We start from the raw sequence: 5,959 nt of genomic DNA, 5'->3' as shown, positions 1-5,959 counted from the left end.
GAATGAGTCACCTGCTGGTGACTGCTATCATAGGAGTAGAGGCTACAGGCTGGAAGAGACTAGAATGACTTAGGATCTTATGGAACGCAGCGGTCCTCAACACTTGGTTGTACATTAGAATCACCTGAAGATCTTTTAAAATAATGATGCCAGGCCTTACCCTAGACTACTTAAATGAGAATCTCAGGGAACGCATTCTGGCATTGTTATCTTTAAAAACTACCCGGTGGATTAAAATGCGTGTAGCCAGCTTCTCAGAGCTGCTCTGGCCAACACGGTAGCCACGAGCCCCATGCGGCTATCGACATTGACAGTGAGATGAATTAAAATTGGATACGATTTAAAATTTACTTTCTCAGTTGCACTGGCCGCATCGCAAACAGTCATCAACCACACGGGGCCGGCGGCCACAGTATTGGAGAGCACAGGTATAGAACATTCCCGTCACCGCACGTAGTGCTGTTCCGGAGGAACCCAAGAGTGAGAGCCTGTTCAGCATTTCAAGGCTTCTTAAGTCTGGCCTGACTGAAGTGGGGCAGGGCAGAGAGGTTTGACCTGGAAGCAGTGGAGAAGAGGTGCTTAAGGGCATGAAGCACGGGGCCACACAGCCCAGGTCCGGATCCCAGATCCCCCACCTAATGGGTAGGTGACCAGACAAGTCCCTTACCTCCTCTTTCTACATGTGTAAACTGGGAATGCCATCTCCTGGGCTCGCGATGAGAACGCTAAGCTGCTTCGTGTAATGGTGCCGTGGCCCCTGCTGTCTGCTATACGTATCTGCAGCCCATGTTGTCTAGGAGGGCGCCAGGGGTCCGAAGCCCCCCTGGAGGGGCCCTCGCTGGCCACCTGTGCCATGTTACCCGTCAACACCACCGGGAACTGCACCTAAGCTTCCTGACTGGGGCCCCGACGCTGGGATTTCCACCCCACCCCTTGCTCTGAGTCTGTCCTCCTGGTACCCAGCTGGATGGCCCACCCTGGTCCCTGCCTGTAGGGCGAGTGAGGGAATGAATGAATGGATGAACCCTGCTCACATCCTTGTTTTCATTCACAGAGTGTAAGGAGGCCCTTTGCCATGTAACTCGCTCCTGGGTGTGGTGGCTGCAAGAGAGTGTGGGGGCAGGAGAGGCAGGCTGTGTGGTCCCGGGCAGGCCACTGGGCCTCTCTGAGCTTGTGGCCCCTGATCTATAGAATCAAGGGCTGGAGGGAAGAGGGAGTACCGCCTCTGAAGGGCATGAGATCTCTGCAGCACAGTTTTCCCTTCTTGGGGAAAATTACAGCTTCCTAACCAGGGTGGCTGTACCTTGGTCTTCTTCCAGGGCTTCTGAGCTCCCCAAGGTGAGATGGGTTTCCTTTCTCAGCTCCCCAGGCTGCCACCCGAGCCTCCCCTGTCCCTTCCCTACCTCCAGGCTGTGTTCACAATGTCTAGGAATGGGGTCCTGGGGTAGGAAGATGTCATTTACTGCACCAGAAATGAACACGATGCCCCCCCCCCTCCCTGCCACATGAGGGTTCTCAGAAAGTGGGGGCGGGGGTGGGGGAGGGGGGCAGCGGCGAGGCTCCTTGAACAGTCCGCCTCCCAGGGAAGGAAGGGCATTTTCAGATGCAACAACCTTGAGCCTCAGCACATCTGCTCCTGGCGTGCGCACTCCTCAGCGCGGCAGACACGCCACGATGGGTCCCAGTCATTAACTGGCTGTCAGGTTCTTCAGATGATGGAGCTAAAAATAGCGCGCTATAGATAGAACCTTCTCCCACGCAGGCAGGCACAGACTGCAAATGGAAGTGGGGAACAGGAGCTGCGCGTCTCCCTCTCCCCTAAAGGGAGGTGTGTGCCCATCTCCAGCCCCCTGCCGCCCTCATGGGCAATGCCCTGCCTCCCTCAGCCGCTCCCCCCCCTCCCCTCACTTGCGACCCGCAGATGTGCCCCACTGTCCCTAACGCTCACTGCTGGCGGGGCGCTGCGGCGGGGTTCATTTGTATGCAGCACCCTGGATAAAAGTGATAAGGCCCCAAACCCTCCAAGGAGACCGCGCAGATGAAACCCCGCGCTGCTCGCTCCGGAGGCGAGCTATTTATAGAATCCAAATATCAGCATTTTCCACCCATTTACACAAAGCAATTTCAGCCTTTTCAGATGAGAAAAGAGCAGCCCGGGCCGTCATTCATTCCGGTGCCGGAATCACATTTGGGGCCAGGAAGCCCTGATTTTATAGGAAACCTCGAGGCGGGCTCGGATTAAAGATCAATGGCCACATAAAATGTAGGCTGTCATATTCTCGCTGCGAACTTGTCCTGGTAATAAAAAATGTTGTTTTAGTAAATAAACTCGGGGAGATGCATTGCCGGGTGCTGTTTATCCCCCCACCCCTTCCCCGCGCTTCACCCTGAGCCCTGAGAGCAAAGGACTCAGAGACAGAAAGAGACACGGGAGCAGGTCATGGGAGCCCAGCGCTGAGCCTGCCCCCCTGACTCGCTCTCCGCCCGCAGAGCCCACGGGCCTGCCCTGGGTAGGTCTCTCTCTGCTGCTTCCTTAAGAAAAGTGGGAAACGGGTTTGCAAATAATGATGAGGCTGGCAGTGGAGCTGACTGGTTGGCAGAGCAGATCCTGGGACGGACAGAGGTGGGGCCGAGGTGGGACGGTCCTAGCACATTCTAGCTGCTGGCGTCTGGGGAAATTATCCAGTCTGCTGAAGTTCAGTTTCTCATCTGTTAGGTGGGGGCCTGGTGGTCTCCCCTTCCCCCTCTCTCCCTCTCTCTCTCTCTCTATCTCTCTCGTTGGGCAAAGATCCTCGTGCATTCAGACCGTCCCCTCCACACATCCGCGTCCCCTCCGACACCACACCCTGATTTGGCACACCAAGCCGAGAAGGGGGCTGGCAAGGACCTGTCGCTCATCTGTTTGCTCACTGGCTAGACCAGTGGTTCTTAAACTTTAGCGTGTCCTCAAAATCGCCAGGACAGTCACTGAACCCCAGAGTGCTGAGCCCCACCCCCGGTTTCTGATTCAGTCAGGAGTGAGACGGAGTCTGAGAACTTGACGTTCCTAACCGGTTCCCAGATGATGCCAATGGCTAGAAGAGGACCCGGCAAAGAGCACTGTGGGAAGGAAGGGCCGGCGTATGTGTTGAATGGAGCCACATGGCCGAGGGAGGGAAGTGAGACCAAAGGAGAGAATGCGGTTAAGTATGAGTTTCCAACCCAAAGAAACCAACTGCCAGCTGTGGTCTTGTCATCTTGTCGAGACTCCTTGATGAGAGGTCAGAACAGACGCTCAGAGGCTTCCTCCTCCCCAGAATTCCTCCCGCCTGCCTCAGCCCTGTCAAGTCCGGAGGCTGAGGGCCCCACCCTTATTGACTGTTCTCACCCCGTGTATTGTTTCAGTTGGGGACTGCTGCATAGACACCCCAAGGGTTAGTTCTCACAACTCTGTGGGTGGGCTGGTTTCTCGGCTGGTCTCACCTGGGGTCCCATGTGCCCGCAGCTGGCAGATGGCCTGGGGCAGCTGCTCAGCTCTGTCCATGTTCTATTGGCGGAGGGGAAATGGAAGGCAGGAGGTGGAGAGAAGAGTCATTCCTTCCTGTTTTCTTCCTGTTTTCATCCACATCAGCCACAGCTTTCAGACCTCAAGAAAGGGTCTAGAGGTTGACAGTCTGAAAGCTGGCTTAGTTTTTCAACAGGGTCGCAAAGGACCCAGATTCTGTCTTCTTACTCTGCCACCTGTGAGTGTTGTCTTTTCATCTTCATGCCTGTCACCTCACGGTAGCAAGATGGCTGCTGCAGCTCCAGACATCATGGCTACATCAAAGGCAGAAAGCAGAGAGATGGCTATGAGGGGCGATGAGAAAGAACTTCTTCCTTCTCTCTCTCTGTCTCTCTCTCTTAAAATGTGCTCAACAGACTTTCCCCCCACATTTCATATACCCAGACTAGGACAATACCTCTAGCCGCATGGAGGCTGGTTAATGTAATGTCTAGCAAAGAAGGATGAGATTACCATGAAGAGCTGAGGTCAACCGTCATTTCCTACCCAGGGCTCCGTGTACTACCTGAAAAAAAATCAGGGGCCTCTTCTCAGTAGGATGTGGAAGGGGAGCAGCGAAAATGGGGAACACTGTGGAGAAAGCAGTCCCCATCCAGCTCCTTGCCTGGCCTGCCTTCCTTGTCCCCGGCAGATCCACAGGCACTCAGCTGGGCTCCGCTCCAAGTCTCCTGACCCAGGGCTTGCTGCGACCTCTGCGGCCACCCCTGTAACACAGGAAGCGAGCTCCGGCCCTCCCGCTGCAGACACGCAGGTGGCCAGACAAGCCTGGGGTCCCGTGCTCCGGCTCCCTGGCCTCTCTCTCTGCCTTGACTTCCACACTCTTGGTTAAGGGCCCTCTTTCTGGCCACCTGAGGAGACACATCTCTCCCTCCAAGCTCTGTGTTTCCACATACTCCCTCAGACCCCCTTCGGAAGACAGGCTCAGACCTTAAAAAAAAAAATGCACGGTCCCACCAGGGCCCTGACTCCCCATTCTCCCTGCTGCTGCTCATTCGTGGGCCTGCCTGTGTTCAAGAGAGAAATAAAGGAATTTAGGAAAACGTCTGTCCTCTCAACAGCTCCTGGCTTCAGGAAGTTCTGTTCTCTTACTAGCGCAGGCAAGATCCCAGCCCAGGAACCCAGGGGACACCTCCTCGGGATGGCGTGGCTCCCCACCCCTGCCTCTCCACCATCACCCATCGCTGCGTCACTGTATGGACAGACTGGGGGCTGGGGTTCCCCGGAGGCCTGCTGCCTCCCCTCGGCCTGAGCGCCCCGTGCAAATCTAGCACACCCACGCTTATGTGGATATTTCTAAAGCTACTCACCCTGCCAGCGGCCAGCAGGGAAAAGAAGACCAACGACCTAGGTCCGTGACGTTTTCAGTCTCTGTCTGGTGCCATTTTTCTCCATGACCTCTTGGGGTCAGAAAGGCGGGAAAGGGATTTCCACCTCCTTTGTGTTATATCCTCCTTCTTCTTAACTCCAGCTCAGCTTTTGTGACCCATGTTGGTCACTGCTCTCTTCCCAGGGCCTAGAACAGTGCCTGGCACACAGTGGGTGCTCACCGAGTTGTACTCTGGAAGGCTGAGCGCCTCTGGTCCCCCCTCCCTCACCCTGCTCCTGGGACGTCCGGCCCATCCTCCCCCACCCCCCCCACCCCCACCCTGCCTCTTCCTGGCAAATCCTGCTTATCCGTCATCGTCCTGCACACGTTCACATTTTCCAGGAAGCTGCCCTATCCTCTGCAGCAATTAGAATGACTCAAGAGTTTCTTCTTTCTTTCTCTGATCTCTCCCTGAGACTCATCCCCACCCCCTCTGCTTAGAAAGGACTTTTTTTTTTTTTTTTTTTTAAACTTTGTGTTTGATCGAGTTGCACACGCACCCTACCCCCATTCTGGGTGTTTGTTACTCATTGAAGACAATGGGTGACATTTTATTTTGCTTTATATTTATTCCCCCTCCCTCTTACCCCCGTTTCCAGGGGCCATCGCCATGCTTGGCACATACTGGGTGAATATTCGTTGAACGACTACTAATGATTATTTTATTGTTTATAATATGGATGTAATATTATATTTACCTATAACAGATGTATATTGTGTGTTGTAGATGTATATATATGTTATGTGTGTTATATATACTAGTTATATATGATGAGTCTTCCTCTACGTTCTTAGCACATTATTAACTCATTCCCTCCTTCCAGCAGCCCCGAGGGCCGCACAGTCAATAGGAGAGAGTAGGAGAGAAAGCTGGGAATATAGCACTGGAGGGTGCTTGGTTTTAAAAGCATATGCTAGGGGCGCCTGGGTGGCTCAGTCGGTTAAGCGTCCGACTTCGGCTCAGGTCATGATCTCACGGTTTGCGAGTTCGAGGCCCGCGTCGGGCTCTGGGGCTGACAGCTGGGAGCCTGGAGCCCCTCCAGATTCTA

At 54.5% G+C, this 5,959-nt stretch overlaps 1 long non-coding RNA gene across 1 annotated transcript; it reads right to left on the bottom strand.

The window, feature by feature from the left end:
• Positions 1-1,922: 1,922 nt before the first annotated feature.
• On the bottom strand, positions 1,923-5,152 carry LOC121037386 (uncharacterized). The gene is made up of 3 exons (XR_005793754.1): positions 4,852-5,152; positions 3,998-4,049; positions 1,923-3,798 (listed from the first exon to the last, which is right to left on the bottom strand). It is a non-coding gene; the product is annotated as an uncharacterized LOC121037386 (long non-coding RNA).
• Positions 5,153-5,959: the final 807 nt, after the last annotated feature.

The sequence above is a fragment of the Herpailurus yagouaroundi genome, unplaced genomic scaffold (genome assembly GCF_014898765.1).
Source record: "Herpailurus yagouaroundi ecotype Mexico unplaced genomic scaffold, PumYag 28, whole genome shotgun sequence".
In the NCBI taxonomy this organism is placed as follows: domain Eukaryota; kingdom Metazoa; phylum Chordata; class Mammalia; order Carnivora; family Felidae; genus Herpailurus; species Herpailurus yagouaroundi.
Note: the sequence above shows the minus strand (reverse complement) of the source record. Positions and strands in the feature narration are given on the sequence as shown.